The sequence below is a fragment of the Ranitomeya imitator genome, chromosome 7 (assembly GCF_032444005.1).
Source record: "Ranitomeya imitator isolate aRanImi1 chromosome 7, aRanImi1.pri, whole genome shotgun sequence".
NCBI lineage: Eukaryota > Metazoa > Chordata > Amphibia > Anura > Dendrobatidae > Ranitomeya > Ranitomeya imitator.
Window position 1 is genome coordinate 151,987,750 of NC_091288.1, and position 17,087 is coordinate 152,004,836.

Genomic DNA, 17,087 nt, shown 5'->3' on the forward strand with positions numbered 1-17,087 from the left:
CATATACACTACATCCACTGGGTTCCCTTGGTCCAATCCGGAACTTACCTCTTCATAGAAACTGATCAAATTAGTCTGACATGAACGGTCCCTAGTAAACCGTGCTAATACTGGGTCATGAGGTTATTCCTCTTCAGATACTCCAGTATAGCGTCCCTTAGAATGCCCTCCAGGATTTTACCCACAGTAGAGGTTAAGCTTACTGGCCTATAGTTTCCGAGTTCAGTTTTTGTTCCCTTTTTGAATATTGGCACCACATTTGCTATACGCCAGTCCTGTGGCACAGACCCTGTTATTATGGAGTCTTTAAATATTAAAAATAATGGTCTATCAATGACTGTACTTAATTCCTGCAGTACTCGAGGGTGTATCCCATCCGGGCCCGGAGATTTGTCAATTTTAGTGATTTTTAGACGCCGCCGCACTTCCTGCTGGGTTAAGCAGGTGACATTTAATTGGGAATTTTTATCACTAGACATTTTGTCTGCCATGGGATTTTCTTGTGTAAATACTGATGAAAAAAAGTCATTTAGCATATTGGCTTTTTCCTCATCCTCATCCACCATCTCACCCAGACTATTTTTAAGGGGGCCAACACTATCATTTTTTAGTTTCTTACTATTTATGTAGTTAAAGAATATTTTAGGATTATTTTCACTCTCTCTGGCAATGAGTCTCTCTGTCTCAATCTTTGCTGCCTTGATTTGCTTTTTACAGAATTTATTTAATTTTCTGTATTTATTTAATGCCTCCTCACTACCTACTTCCTTTAATTCTCTAAATGCTTTCTTTTTGTCACTTATTGCGCCCCTTACAGCTCTATTTAGCCATATTGGTTTCCTCCTATTTCTAGTATGTTTATTCCCATACGGTATATACTGTGCACAGGTCCTATCCAGGATGCTAATAAACGTCTCCCATTTTCTCTGTGTATTTTTGTGTCTCAGGATATCGTCCCAGTTAATTGCACCAAGATCCTCTCTCATCCGTTGGAAATTTGCCCTCCTGAAGTTTAGTGTCCTTGTAACCCCTCTACTACACATCTTTTTAAAGGATACATGAAAACTTATTATTTTGTGATCGCTATTTCCCAAGTAACCCCCAACCCTTATATTTGATATGCGGTCTGGCCTGTTGGTTAATATTAGGTCTAGCAGTGCCCCCCTTCTTGTTGGGTCCTGAACCAGTTGTGAAAGGTAATTGTCTCTCATAATTGTCAAAAACCGATTACCTTTGCTGGAACTGCAGGTTTCTGTTCCCCAATCTATTTCAGGGTAGTTGAAGTCCCCCATAATAATGACTTCTCCTTGAGTCGCAGCTTCATCTATTTGCTTTACGAGGATATTCTTCATTGCTTCCATTATTTTTGGAGATTTATAACAAACCCCTATCAGTAATTTATTATTTTTCCCCCCTCCCCTTATCTCCACCCACAGGGATTCTACATTTTCATTAAATTCACCTATATTATCGCGCAGGATGGGTTTTAAGGATGATTTTACATATAGACACACCCCTCCCCCTCGCTTATCTGTACGGTCATTTCTGAACAGGCTATAGCCCTGCAAGTTAACAGCCCAGTCATGGCTCTCATCCAGCCACGTTTCAGATATCCCCACCATGTCATAATTATGCTCCAACAACATTAGTTCTAATTCGTCCATTTTGTTGGCGAGGCTTCTGGCATTAGTATACATGCACTTTATGTTCCTCTCTGTACTTCTATTTCTTAAATTATTAACTGTTCTGACCCCACCCCCCATGCCACCGCCACCCCCAACTTCCTTATTTGTGCCCAGGACTCTGTCTGCACTATCTTCCCCTCCTATAAAATGAATACCCTCCCCCCCAATTCCTAGTTTAAACACTCTTCCAACCTTCTAGCCATTCTCTCCCCCAGCACAGCTGCACCCTCCCCATTGAGGTGCAGCCCGTCCCTAGCGTAGAGCCTTGCAGGATTGCGTAATGACTCTGAATGTCCGAGGTGTAAGTCTACGGATGCAGACATTTTCCATATGATGTGGACATGTCCGAGGTTGGCTGCCTTCTGGGTGGTAGTTTTGAGTCGTATGGAAGGTGCGTATGGATACACGGTGCCAAGGGATCCAGTTGTCTGTTTGTTGGGATGCGTGGATGAGATTGGAGTGGATAAACACCTAAAGATAGCTATAGCTAGATTGCTATACATGGCTAGGAAGGTGATAGCTAGAAACTGGATTAGGGAAGAGCCGCCGTCAAGAGGAGAATTCCTCCAGTACGTAAAACAGGGCCTGACACTAGAAAAAGGGATTTATAAGAAGAAAGGTAAAACTGAAACGTTCAATAAAATGTGGTCTCCATGGATTGCTATGGGATAGTAATGTGAAGTGTGGCTTATACGAATGGTTGAGGGATTAGATACTCTATTGTTTTAATGATGGTAGTAATTAACAAGATGAGCTGCTTTGTGGGGTGGGGTGGGGGGCTTTGGGATCGAAGGGGGCTGTTTGAAGGGGGAGGGGGGGGGAATACTCTACATTGAAAATGTAAATGTAACATGTTAATTGCCTTGTTATTCTTAATAAAAATTTATTTGAATTAAAAAAACAATGACGGACTGATACAGAGGGGCGAGGACCCTGCCCTTGCGGGCTTACATTCTACAGGATTATGGGGAAGGAGACAGTAGGTTGAGGGTTGCAGGAGCTCCGGTGTTGGTGATCCGGTAGCTCCGGTGTTGGTGAGGCGGTAGCTCCGGTGTTGGTGAGGCGGTAGCTTCGATAGTGATGAGGCAGCAGCGGTGTCAGTGCAGGCTGTAGGCTTTCCTGAAGAGATGAGTTTTCAGGTTCCGTCTGAAGGATCCGACTGTGGTTGATAGTCGGACGTGTTGGGGCAGAGAGTTCCAGAGGATGGGGGATATTCGGGAGAAGTCTTGGAGGCGATTGGATGAGGAGCGAATAAGTGTGGAGGAGAGAAGGAGGTCTTGGGAGGACCGGAGATCACGTGAGGGAAGATATCGAGAGATTAGTTCAGAGATATATGGAGGAGACAGGTTGTGGATGGCTTTGTAGGTCAGTATTAGCAATTTGAACTGGATACGCTGAGGGAATGGGAGCCAGTGAAGAGATTTGCAGAGGGGGGAAGCGGAGGAGTAGCGAGGAGAGAGATGGATTAGTCGGGCAGCAGAGTTAAGGATGGACTGGAGAGGTGCAAGGGTGTTAGCAGGGAGGCCACAGAAAAGGATGTTGCAGTAGTCAAGGCGGGAAATGATGAGGGCGTGCACAAGCATTTTAGTAGATTGGGGGTTGAGGAAAGGACAGATCCTGGAGATATTTTTGAGCTGGAGGCGACAGGAGGTGGAAAGAGCTTGGATGTGTGGTTTGAAGGACAGGGCAGAATCGAAGGTTACTCCGAGGCAGCGGACTTCGGGTACAGGGGAAAGCATGATGTCATTGACTGCGATAGATAGGTCAGGTAAGGAAGATTTGTGGGATGGAGGAAAGATGATGAGTTCAGATTTGTCCACATTGAGTTTGAGGAAGCGAGAGGAGAAGAAGGAGGATATGGCTGATAGGCACTCTGGGATTCTGGACAGCAGAGCGGTGACGTCTGGGCCAGAGAGGTAGATCTGAGTGTCATCAGCATAGAGGTGGTACTGGAATCCATGGGACTTTATGAGTTGTCCCAAGCCAAGTGTATAGATTGAGAAGAGTAGGGGTCCTAGAACAGAGCCTTGGGGGACTCCAACATAGAGAGGGTGGGATGAGGAGGTAGTATGGGAGTGGGAGACGCTGAATGTGCAGTTGGAAAGGTAGGAGGCGATCCAGGATAGGGCGAGGTCTTTGATGCCAAGGAGGAGAGCATCTGTAGTAGGAGGCAGTGGTCAACTGTGTCGAAAGCAGAGGACAGGTCTAGAAGGAGGAGTACAGAGTATTGTCCAGTAGCTTTGGCGGTAAGTAGGTCGTTAGTGATTTTGGTCAGGGCAGTCTCAGTTGAGTGATGGGGGCGGAAACCAGATTGTAGATTGTCGTACAACAAGTTAGATGAGAGGTGGGAGGAGAGTTCAGCATGGACGTGCTGCTCCAGGAGTTTGGAAGCAAATGGGAGCAGCGATATTGTGCAATAGCTGGACATAGCAGTTGGATCGAGGGTTGGCTTTTTAAGGATAGGCGTGATTGTGGCATGTTTGAACGCAGAGGGGAAGGTGCCAGAAGTTAGTGATAGGTTGAAGAGGTGGGTTAGGGATGGGATAAGTGTGGTGGTGACATTCAGTATTTTACATCAGTATTTGTAAGCCAAAACCAGGAGTGGGTGATAACACAGAAGTGGTGATGTGTTTCTAATATACTTTTCCTCTGATTGTTCCTCTCCTGATTTTTTGCTAAAGCCGGCGTCACACTAGAGAGTTCTACGGACGTATGAGAGGCGCAAAAACAACGCATTGCACATGGATCAATGATTCTCTATGGGGCAGCTCCTATCTGCCGTATATTTCGCAGCCGTATTTTACGGGCTGAGAAAAATCACAGCATGCTGCGTTTGTCAGCGTATTGCACAAAAATTCGCCAATGAAAGTCTATTGGGGCGAGAAAAAAGGAGATTTTTGTGTACTCACCGTAAAATCTTTTTCTCCTAGCCAATCATTGGGGGACACAGGACCATGGTGTTATGCTGCTTGCCACTAGGAGGACACTAAGTAAACACAAAGAATTAACTCCTCTGCAGTATACACCCCTTGACTGGCCAGTAACGACCCAGTTCGGTAGTAAAGCAGTAGGAGTATAAGAATAACCAGACAAGTAAACTATTTAAAAAACGGAGGAAGAAACCACAATAACAACCAGCCGATAGGCAAACAGGGTGGGTGCTGTGTCCCCCAATGATTGGCTCGGAGAAAAAGGTTTTTATGGTGAGTACACAAAAATCTCCTTTTCTCCTACGCCTCAATGTGGGACACAGGACCATGGAAAGTCAAAGCAGTCCCTGGGTGGGGAGCAATTGCACTGCTAAACCCCATGTACCACTGGCTTACTGAGGTACTGCTGTCTGCAGAATGCGCCTGCCAAGGGCAGAGTCTGCCGAAGCCTGGGTATGAACGTGATAGTGCTTCGTGAAAGTATGCAGACTGGACCAAGTCGCAGCTTTACAAAGCTGTTGTGCTGAAGTCTGGTGCCGAATGGCCCAAGAGGCACCGACCAAGTCGAATGCGCCTTAACCCCTGCGCCTTAACCCCTGCTGGGACAGAGGCGTTCCTGACGCGGTAGGATTCCTGAATAGTGGAGAGAATCCACTTGGCTAGAGTGACCTTTGAGGCGGGTAGACCTTTCCTATGTCCCTCCGTAAGCACGAACAGGACATCCGACTTACGGAAGGGAGCCGTGCGGGATATGTACTGCCGAAGAGCTCTAACCACATCGAGAGTATGGAGAGCCTTCTCGATACGATGGGTTGGCGCCAGACAGAATGACGGCAAGACAATGTCCTCATTTAGATGAAAGGAGGAGACGACTTTAGGTAGGAAAGAGGGAGAGGTTCTCAAGACTATCTTGTCTGGGTGAAAAATCAGAAAAGGGGGCACGAGAGGGCCGCCAACTCAAACTCTTCTGATTGACGTAATTGCCACGAGAAAGACCACCTTCCATTAAAAGGAGGATGAGAGATGTCCTGCAATGGTTTGAAAGGGGCCTCCTGAAGAACTCAGAGAACCAAGTTAAGATCCCATGAAGCCAAAGGCATTCTATAGGGAGGAACCACCCGGGAGACTCCTTGGATGAACGTCTTAACCAGCAGTCTGGAAGCGATCTTTCGTTGAAATAGAACAGACAATGTGAGCCTTGAGCGAACTTAGGGCAAGGCCTGACTCTAAACCTGATTGGAGAAACTCCAGAATGGACGGAATGGAAAACACCAGAGAACGTCCATGGGCATTGCACCATGAAAAGAAGATGCGCCAGGTGCGATCGTAACTGCGCATGGATACGGGTTTCCTAGCGCGAACCATGATAGAAGAATCCCGCTTGGGCTAAAATTATTTATTATTATACATTTTTATAGCGCCATTTATTCCATGGCGCTTTACATGTGAATACGGGGCAAATATAGACAAATACATTAAACATGAGCAGATAACAAGGCACACGAGTACATAAGGAGGGAGGACCCTGCCCGTCTGCAGGGGGTGGGTGAGGATACACTAGGAGAGGGAAGAGCTGGCTGTACGGCTGTTCAGTAGGTTGAGGATCACTGCAGGCTGTAGGCTTGTCGGAAGAGATGAATCCAGGATTCAATGGCCACGCCGTCAAAGACAGGGCTTGTGGCAAATCAGGCTTTATGAGAGGAGATCCATGCGATCTGGAATTGCTTCTCCGGGTGTTCCCTGTGCTTTTGGACGATGTCCTGAAACTCAGGGTGATTAGCAAATATCTTTTGAACGCGTTTAGTCTTTTTAAAAGACACGTCCCTGAGTAGATACCGATTCCTTGTCCACCATTAGTGTTTTGTTGACTGCCTTAATAAGGGAGTCAAGGGTCTCCTGATCGATAGAGGAGTCTTGGGGTTAAAGATTCCTCCGACTCGTATTCTGAGTCATGTACGCTGCGACCCTCGGGGGGAGCGAGAAGATGAGCTCACAGATACTGAAGCTCGAGCATGGACGGGGAATGAGGGAAGGGTTCTTTTCCTGGCACCCCGAGATTCCCGTAGTATGGTACGCCCCTTGTGGTCGGACAGCCCCGCACCGGCACCAGATTCCGTCGCAGCCGACGGAGGTGAGTTCTGGCTTAAGGAGGACCCTCGGAAAGAATCCAATGCCTTGACCAAGGACTCCATTGAACTTGACAAGGACGCAGCCCACTCAGGAGGGTTAGGCTCGGCAGGGTCGGTGGAGACATTGGAGGTGGCAGCAGAAGGTGGCTGCGCACAGGCCGGGTCACAGTTCTGGCACAGAGGGGTATTGTGGGCACGTGGCAACGCAGAATTGCAAGTAGCAAATGAAGTAAAAAACACAGTGTGCTTTTTATTGCCCCTTTTTGCCTCCTTAGATTGGGACAGTGTATGTCTATTCTCCAGTAAGCTGCTAATAGCAGGGCTATGGGTGCAGAAAAGGGGTTAAGCTTTTCCCTATGGAGTGGAGCCGCTTACCCACGGTCCTGTGCTGGTGTCTCCAGGGAGGAAGAGAGGGAAGTAGCGTTATCGGCAGTATTTCCCTGCAGCAGTGGAGTCCCAAGATGGTGCCCGAGATTTGCAGGGCTCTTCTCGTTCAGAGTGAGAAGCGCCTGAGTAGTGGTCAGGGCTCCGGCAGTGGGCGGGATTTTTGAATTGCGGCCTAGTCCGGCTGAAGAAGGCTGCGGTGGAGCCTGGGAGATGCACATGAGAGGTATACTCTATGTGCTCGCCATCTTACAGGGGGGAGATCGGGACTGTATAGGAACCGTCACCCTAGCGTAAATTAGGCGTGCCCCAAACGTCTCAGGAGAGGTACGGGGAGGTATACTCGCCTGTTGATGGTTCGGGGGAGAGCGGACCCTGAAAAGGAGTCAGTCGCCCCCTTCACTCAGTTAATTAAATAAAAAATTACAGAAAAATAAACGTTGGGGTCTGAAAAAGACCCAAGTGTATCCTACAGACACTAAGCAAGAACTGGGTCGTTACTGGCCAGTCAAGGGGTGTATACTGCAGAGGAGGAGTTAATTCTGTGTGTTTACTTAGTGTCCTCCTAGTGGCAGCAGCATAACACCCATGGTCCTGTGTCCCCCAATGAGGAGTGGGAGAAATACGGATTACACACGGACCATCAGTGTGTCTTGCAAGAAATACGCACTGGTGTTCTATAAAAAAGCCAGTAAGGCTATGTGCACACGTTGCGGTTTTTGCTGCGGATCCGCAGCGGTTTTGACGCTGCGGATCCGCAGCAGTTTTCCATGCGGTGTACAGTACAATGTTAACCTACGGAAAACAAAAACCGCTGTGCACATGCTGCGGAAAAAAACACGCGGAAACGCTGCGGTTTATTTTCCGCAGCATGTCAATTCTTTGTGCGGAATCCGCAGCGGCCTGGCACCTGCTTCATATTAAAAAACCACAGGTGTCTAAAACAGCAGTGGAAACCGCACAAAAAAACCGCGATAAATCCGCAGTACCATGTGACCGCTCAGTGCAGCAAGAATCTGCAGCGCTGGAAGAAGCAGGGACCGTGCCGCGCCGGGAGTGGGTGAGTATAATTAGACAGCCCCCACTCCCCCTCCCCTGCCGACCCCTCCGTATGACTCGAGTATAAGCCGAGAGGTGGAGAATATAATATAATATTATATATATATATATATATATATATATATATATATATATATATATATATATATATATATATGCTTTACGGCCGGCGCTCACAGTCAGTGCGGGAAGCTGACGGCGAGGGACGTGAGACACAGGAATGTAAGTATGTAGTGTTTTTTTTTTTTTTACATTTACAATGGTAACCAGGGTAAATATCGGGTTACTAAGCGCGGCCCTGCGCTTAGTAACCCGATGTTTACCCTGGTTACAAGTGAACACATCGCTGGATCAGCATCACACACGCCGATTCAGCTATGTCTGCGGGAGATCCAGCGACGAAATAAAGTTCTGGCCTTCTAGCTCCGACCAACGATGTCACAGCAGGATCCAGATCGCTGCTGCGTGTCAAACACAACGATATCGCTATCCAGGACGCTGCAACGTCACGGATCGCTAGCGATATCGTTCTAAAGTTGCTCAGTGTGAAGGTACCTTAACGTGCTTGTTATGGAGTCCTCTGGGTTTCTTTTCACTCCTTTTTAGAACTTCCACCACATATCCAGTTCCGGTGGTCAAAAATGCCCAGTCTCATCAACTAGATGCTCTTGTAGATGGGTGGCAAACTGAAGGATATTGTACAGACCAAACAATAACACTTCCTTTTACCAACAGGCCATGAGATGGAGTTTCTGGAAGGAAATCAAAAGAACACTAGGGGGCGCCAATAACAAATAGAAATTTGGGTAATCTAATAGTAGTACAAAATAATTGAAAGGGAAACAATCAGGTCAAAGGAAGCTGAATAAAATGACACCTCAATAGCTGTGATCCGATGTCTAAAGGTACCGTCACACTCAGCGACGCTGCAGCGATATAGACAACGAGCCGACCTAAACTAGATCGCTGGAGCGTCGCTGTTTAGGTCGCTGTAGAGATGTCAAACACAGCTACTCCAGAACGATGCAGGAGCGATCCAGTGACGTAACGGCGACTCACTTCTCGTTCTCGCTGGTTGTTAGCTCCATGTCAAACAGCCGGAGTTTACCGATCCGACACACATCTAGGGGCCCTATGCTCGTTGCTGGCGTCGTTGCTTTTGATGTCAAACATGACGATACACGCCGACCTGGCGACGAAATAAAAGTTCTGGACTTCTAGCTCCGACCAGCGATGGCACAGAGGGATCCAGATCGCTGCTGGTGTCAAACACAACGAGATCGCTATCCAGGACACTGCAACGTCACGTATTGTGGTCGTTCTTTTTGCAAAGTTGCTGAGTGTGACGGTACCTTAATTCCAGAGAAATCCCTGTTTTTCTTATATGTAAATGAGCAGTTCAGGATTATGGGAGGAACCTTAATCTGCATGAGACTCTGCCTCCAGAGATTATTTCACATGAGGCATTACCAGTGTGCTGTGCGATGGCCGCTCTCCTGATCACACTGCGGAGTTCAGTTGAGCTGATAGGCACACGCCTGTCATAGCGCTGTTAGTGAATTTGGGGCATCTTATTCCTGTGTGCCCCTCAATAATATTGGAGTACAAAACACAATGAAGTGGAGCCATTGTATTTCATACAAAATGGTATTAACAGCTTCCAAACCAAAAACTAAGCCCTCACCCGGCTCAAATGAAAAATAAAGTTATGGGCCTCGGAAAATGGCGACACCATCTAAAGTTTGGAGAATCATACTGCCAGGTCATTCTTACTGCACAATTAATTTAACCCTGAAAACTGAGACCCAGAAAACTATGGCAGAATTGTATACTGTATCACTTCAATTGGATTTTTTCCCTTATTTTCCTGTACAGTAAAATGAATGCTTTTTTTCAAAACAACTCATCCCACAAAAAAACAAGCCTATATAGCCACGACAAATAAAAAGTCATGAATCTTTTCAAAAACAAAAGTTGGCTTTGTCCTTATGAGTTCAAGGCAGCCTTAGTAAGGGGAGGCATGACGGGTTGTAATTATTGGCGTTTTATAGAGATATGTATTAAATAAAGCTGTCTGCCAGAACTTTTACCATATGTATGACGTGTTTCCAACAGTTCTACGCCTTGTCCAACAAAGGGGTATGGCTTAGTGTAAAGAATCAAGGCCTGGCATAATGGAGTGTGGCCTACCATGCAACATCGTGCATATACTGTCATGGCCAAAAGTGTTGACACCCCTGCAATTCTGTCAGATAATACTCAGTTTCTTCCTGAAAATGATTGCAATCACAAATTCTTTGGTATTATCTTCATTTAATTTGTCTTAAATGAAAAAAATAGAATTATTCTTACCGTTAATTCGGTTTCTAGGAACCTTCCACGACGGCATATGGAGGTTGTCTCTTTGCCCTAATGGGGAACAGGAAACACAGAGAGGTTTAAAAGGACCTCCCACCTGCCAGTGACTTACAACTGAAACCATAGCACCGGTTTACCTTCTGAATCCCAGAACTAGTCCAGGAATATGTATCGGGTGGGAAATTAGTGCCGTCGTGGAAGGTTCCTAGAAACCGAATTAACGGTAAGAATAATTCTATTTTCTCTAGTCACCTTCCACAACGGCATATGGAGGAATACCAACTAATTTGGCACTAGGGAGGGACAACGGCCTGGAGAACTTTACGGCCGAAGACTAAGTCCTTATTGGACAATACATCTAATCTGTAATGTTTAGAGAACGTATAAAGTGAAGACCACGTTGCTGCCCTGCAGATCTGCTCTGGGGATGCACCTGCTCTTTCTGCCCAGGAGACTGACGTAGATCTTGTTGAATGGGCCTTGATCCCTACTGGAGGTATTTTGTTTTGAGCAAGGTAGGCTTCCGTTATAGCCTTTTTGATCCATGTAGCAATGGTACTTTTAGCTACTTTTTTACCCTTATTTTGCCCAGAGAGATGGACAAAGAGGTTATGATCGATTCTGAAAGCACGGGTCTGATCTAAGTATTGCAGCAGAATACGTCGGACATCCAGAGTGTTAAATCTTCTTTCTTCCGAGTTTGCAGGATTATGGCAAAAGGTTGGTAGAACAATCTCTTGGGAACGATGAAAGTCAGAGACTACCTTCGGAAGAAAAGAAGGATCTAGACGAAGTACTATTGAGTCATCTCTCACTAGAAGATACGGCTCTCTTATAGATAAGGCTTGTAGTTCACCCACTCTTCTAGCCGAAGTTATGGCTACCAAAAACACAGTTTTATAGGCAAGATTTTGAAGAGAGCAGGAGGACAAAGGTTCAAAAGGCGGGCCTGTAAGACCTTGGAGCACCACATTAAGATCCCATGGGGGAACTATGATCTGTTTTCTAGGATTCATCCTAGTTGCTGATGTTAAGAACCTTTTGATCCAGCGATGACCTGCTAGATCTTGATCAAAAAAGGAACTAAGTGCCGAGACCTGGACCTTGAGAGTACTGGGTCTAAGACCCATTTCTAAGCCTTTTTGTAAAAAATCTAAGATGTTAGGTATATTGGGCTTGAGAGGGTCTGGAAGGTTAGGCAAACAAAACGACGAAAACTTTTTCCAGATTTTGTTGTAGATGGCGTTGGTTACTGGCTTTCTCGATTTTTGGAGAGTAGCTATGACAGGGTCCGATAGTCCTTTTGCTTTCAAGACTTGGGCTTCAGTAACCACGCCGCTAAGTCTACGTTCACATTGGCGTTCCGCCAATGTGCGTGGCTGTTGCGCCGGCGACGCAGCGGCGACGCGCCCCTATGTTTAACATAGGGGACGCGTGCGTTTTTTGTGTGGCGTTTTTCGACACTTGCGTCGTTTCCGACGCTAGCGTCGGACGCAAGAAAATGCAACAAGTTGCATTTTCTGTGCGTCCGATTTTGGTCAAAAAACGACGCACGCGTCGCAAAAAGTTTTTCCGTGCGTCGCGCGTTGCGTCGCCAACGCAGGGCGGCGCAACGCTAGTGTGAACGTAGCCTAAGTTCCATTTCTGAGGGTCTGCGTGGAGAATAGGACCCTGAGAGAGGAGATTGTTTTTTAGAGGTAACATTACCGGTCCATCCACTTGTAGTTGGATGATCAAGTTGAACCAACTTCTTTTGGGCCAAAAAGGAGCTATCAGGATAGTCGAAGTCCCTTCTATTCGTATCTTCCTTAGAACCTTTGCAAGGATTGGGATTGGCGGAAACGCATAGGCAAGCTGGAAGTGCCAATCTTGGACTAGGGCATCCACTCCTCTGGGATTGCCTCTTGGGTTCAAGGAAAAAAAGGTTTTGACTTTTGCGTTCTGGTGAGAGGCAAAGAGGTCGACCTCTGGAAGACCCCACTTTTTTACTAGCATGTTGAACGTTTGAAGATCCAGGCTCCATTCGCCAGGATGAATGTCCTGGCGACTCAGGTAGTCTGCTTGAATATTTGCAGTCCCTTTTAGGTGAATTGCCGTCAGGGACAGTAAGTGTTTTTCGGCCCAATAAAAAATTCGAGCGGAGATCTTTTTCAAACTGAGGAATTTTGTACTGCCATGGTGCTTGATATGAGCCACCGTGGTCATATTGTCTGAATAGATCTGGACATGTTGACCAGAAATCTGATGGCTTGCTGCTAGCAGGGCCTCTTCCACAGCTTTGAGCTCTCTGAAATTCGACGATTTCTCGCTGATTGACTGGTTCCAAAGACCTTGGTAAGGAACATGATTTATTATGGCTCCCCAGCCCCTCCTGCTGGCATCTGTCTTGATCGTGGTTAGCGGAAGCTGAATCCAGCTCACACCCTTTAGGAGGTTTCTGGAATTCATCCACCATGTTAAGGATGCTTTCACTTGACCGGATGTGTGAATCCTTTTTGTTAGAGTGCCAGGTCGACCATCCCACCTGTCTAGAATGTGGGTTTGGAGAATTCTGGAGTGAGCTTGAGCCCAAGCTACCAATTGTATGCAGGCTGTCATGGAGCCTAAGAGAGACATTCCTTCTCGAAGAGTAGGCAATCTCGTCTCCTTGAATTTTCTGACTTTTGCTACTAATGGTAGCCTGTGATCGTCTGGGAGAAAGGACATCTGTCTTGCTGAGTCCAGAACCACACCCAAGAACTTTCTGGTTTTTGAGGGTTGAAGCTGAGACTTCTTCATGTTTGGAATCCAACCCAGAGACTTCAATATCTCCAAGGTGGTTGACACATGAGACATCAGGGTCATCTCGGTGGGGGCTACTATCAGGTGATCGTCCAAGTAGGGCACTATACAGACACCTTGGCTCCGGATAAATGACACTGCCTCTGCCATGATCTTGGAGAATACTCTTGGTGCTGAGGAAATGCCAAAGGGAAGGACTCCAAACTGATAGTGCTCCACTCGATGACTCCCCTGTATCGCAAACCTGAGGTATTTTCTGTGTCTCGGGTGGATAGGAATGTGAAAATATGCATCCTTTAGATCGATGGTTGCCATAAAGGAGTGATGTCCTATCAGAGGAATTGCAGATCTTACAGACTCCATCTTGAACTTGCGATATTTCACATGTTGGTTTAGACCTTTTAGGTTTATAATAATTCGTACATCCCCTGAGGGTTTGGGTACTAAGAATAGCCGGGAATAATGTCCTTTTCCCTGTTCCAGATGTGGAACTGGGGAGATCACATTTGATTCCATAAGATCCCTGAGACCCAATGTCAACAAATTGTGATCTCTTGAGGTCGGAAGGGTAGTAACGTTTAGACCCTGAGGGGGGGAAGAGATTAACTCGATCAATAGGCCCTCCTTGATGACATTGAGGACCCAGTGGGAACTGGTGATATTTTCCCACTGACCCACATATTTTGAGAGTCTCCCCCCTACCGGGTCGGAGTCATTGTTTGTCCTGTTGGGACTGTTGCTGCTGCTGCTGGGGGACAAAAATATTTTTCCCTCTACCCTTTGCGTAACTCCACCTGCCGGTTTTGCCTTTCCCTCTTGCTTGAGGGGGCTGAGACTGTGGGGCACGAAAAAACCGTTTCCTCGGTTGTTTTTGCTCTGGGAGTGCCTTTTTCTTGTCAGTAGCCTTGTCAAGAATATCGTCTAAGGCCGGACCGAAAACAATCTCCCTTAAAGGGTATAGCACACAACTTGGCCTTTGAGGTGATATCACCGCTCCACATTTTAAGCCAGAGGGCTCTTCTAGCGGAGTTGGAGAGTATGAGAGATCTGGCGGCCACTCTAACTGATTCTAGAGAAGCGTCAGCCAGAAACCCAGAGGCTCTATGCAGGATGGGAAGTGAATCTAATAATTCACCTCTTGGGGTACCCTGAGATATATGAGACTCTAATTTCTCCAACCAGCAGGAGAGGGCTCTGGCAACACAAGTGGAAGCGACATTGGCCTTAAGGATAGACGTAGAAGTTTCCCAAGACTTTTTTAGGAGACTTTCAATCTTTCTGTCCATAGGATCCTTTAATTGTGAGGAATCCTCAAAAGGGAGTGCTGTTCTTTTGGCGACTCTAGCCACCTGCACATCAACCTTAGGAATGTCCAATTTGATTGTTTCACCCTCTAGAGGAAATCTATGCTTCATCTCTGAAGGGGTACTGAGGCGTTTCTCAGGCTGTTCCCATTCCTGATCAATCATACTAACAATGTTAGCGTGCACCGGGAACCCCACTCTCTTCTCCGATCTGAGCCCACCAAACATCTGATCCTGTACGGACTGCGGTTCATATTCCTCTTCTAGGCCCATAGTATTACGGACAGCAGAAACTAGATCCTCAATGTAATCTGAGGAAAAGAGGTATTTCCTGACCTCAGCTTTAGGTGATACAGGATCTTCCCAGCCCACAGATGAAGTATGGGAGAGGTCTGAATCAGAGTCCGATTCAACCACCTGAATTTTTCTCTTTTTAGCTGGGGAATGTGGTGGCGGAGGCGGAGGTGGAGAAGTAAAAGCTGCTAACGAAGATTGCACTTCCTGTTTTACTAAGGAGCGAATTTCATCCAGCAGAGATGGTTGCTCAGCTTTTACAATCCTGTCAGTACATGGCTGGCAGAGCTTTTTGTCCCAGTTAGGAGGGAATTTAGTAGAACAGACTGGGCACTTCTTTTTAATAGCGGCTTTAGGGGCAGACTTTTCTCCCTGAAATGGAAAGGGAGAGAGGAGTGAGGACACTAAACCCCCTATAGGTACTACCTCCCGGATCCTATCCCTGCAAAACACTCACTGTAGCAGGGGTAGCGCTGGGCTCCGCAGACGCAGGGCACAAGGAACCATCCATACTGGGGAAATAGCCTTACCTCAGTGGTGGTTCAGCAGGGTTTAAGAACGCTGTCCTGCACCTGCCTCCAGCAATCAAGAGTTCCCCCTCCCCCTCCAGGATCCATGTGAGGGGACACCATTAGTCCGACACGCCGGCCGGCGATCCCGGAAGAACTGGCTTCCAGAGGAATGAAGGACCGGAAGTGACGCGCGAGACCGCCGACGTCACATCCGGAACGCCGAGCCGTCGATGGAGGGGGAGAACGCCGGGCAGCTCATGGAGGAGCCCGGTGAGGGATCCCAGGCCTGCTTTGCCCTCGTGGGGGCGCGGGAAGGCCGGGAAGGGGTCCCGAGGCACCTGCACAGCAGGACGACGGGAGCAGCAAAAGGAGTAGGCGGAACGCGACCACAGCTGCCCGGCTCTGACAGGCAAAGCCTGCATAAAGGTACCGCAGTCGCCGGCCACTACAGCACCTGGAGACCTCTCCCTGTCCCATGGGGAACAGGAAAGACACTGGCAGGTGGGAGGTCCTTTTAAACCTGTGTTTCCTGTTCCCCATTAGGGCAAAGAGACAACCTCCATATGCCGTCGTGGAAGGTGACTAGAGAAAACACAAAAGAGAATGAAGCAAAAAGCAAAACATTGATCATTTCACACAAAACTCCAAAAGTGGGCCAGACAAAAGTATTGGTACCCTCAGCCTAACACTTGGTTACACAACCTTTAGCCAAAATAACTGCGACCAACTGCTTCCGGTAACCATCAATGAGTTTCTTACAATGCTCTGCTGGAATTTTAGACCATTCTTCTTTGGCAAACTGCTCCAGGTCCCTGATATTTGAAGGGTGCCTTCTCCAAACTGCCATTTTTAGATCTCTCCACAGGTGTTCTATGGGATTTAGGTCTGGACTCATTGCTGGCCACCTTAGAAGTCTCCAGTGCTTTCTCTCAAACCATTTTCTAGTGCTTTTTGAAGTGAGTTTTGGGTCTTTGTCCTGCTGGAAGACCCATGACCTCTGAGGGAGACCCAGCTTTCTCACACTGGGACCTACATTATGCTGCAAAATTTGTTGGTAGTCTTCAGACTTCATAATGCCATGCACACGATCAAGCAGTCCAGTGCCAGAGGCAGCAAAGCAACCCCAAAACATCAGGGAACCTCCACCATATTTGACTGTAGGGACAGTGTTCTTTTCTTTGAATGCCTCTTTTTTTTTCTCTTGTAAACTCTATGTTGATGCCTTTGCCCAAAAATCTCTACTTTTGTCTCATCTGACCAGATAACATTCTGCCAAAACGTGTTAGGCCTTTTCAGGTAAGTTTTGGCAAACTCCAGCCTGGCTTTTTTATGTCTCAGGGTAAGAAGTGGGGTCTTCCTGGGTCTCCTACCATACGGTCCCTTTTCATTCAGACGCCGACGGATAGTAAGGGTTGACACTGTTGTACCCTCGGACTGCAGGGCAGCTTGAACTTGTTTGGATGTTAGTAGAGGTTCTTTATCCAACATCCGCACAATCTTGTGTTGAAATCTCTTGTCAATTTTTCTTTTCCGTCCACATCTAGGGAGGTTAGCCACAGTGCCATGGGCTTTAAACTTCTTGATGACACTGCGCACGGTAGACACAGGAACATTCAGGTCTTTGGAGATGGACTTGTAGCCTTGAGATTGC

General features: G+C 47.1%; 1 protein-coding gene across 1 annotated transcript in view; it reads right to left on the bottom strand.

Moving 5' to 3' along the window:
- Nucleotides 1–17,087, bottom strand: part of ATP5MF (ATP synthase membrane subunit f) — a 33,546-nt gene that overhangs the window by 7,174 nt on the left and 9,285 nt on the right. The gene's annotated exons all lie outside the window — the stretch shown is intronic.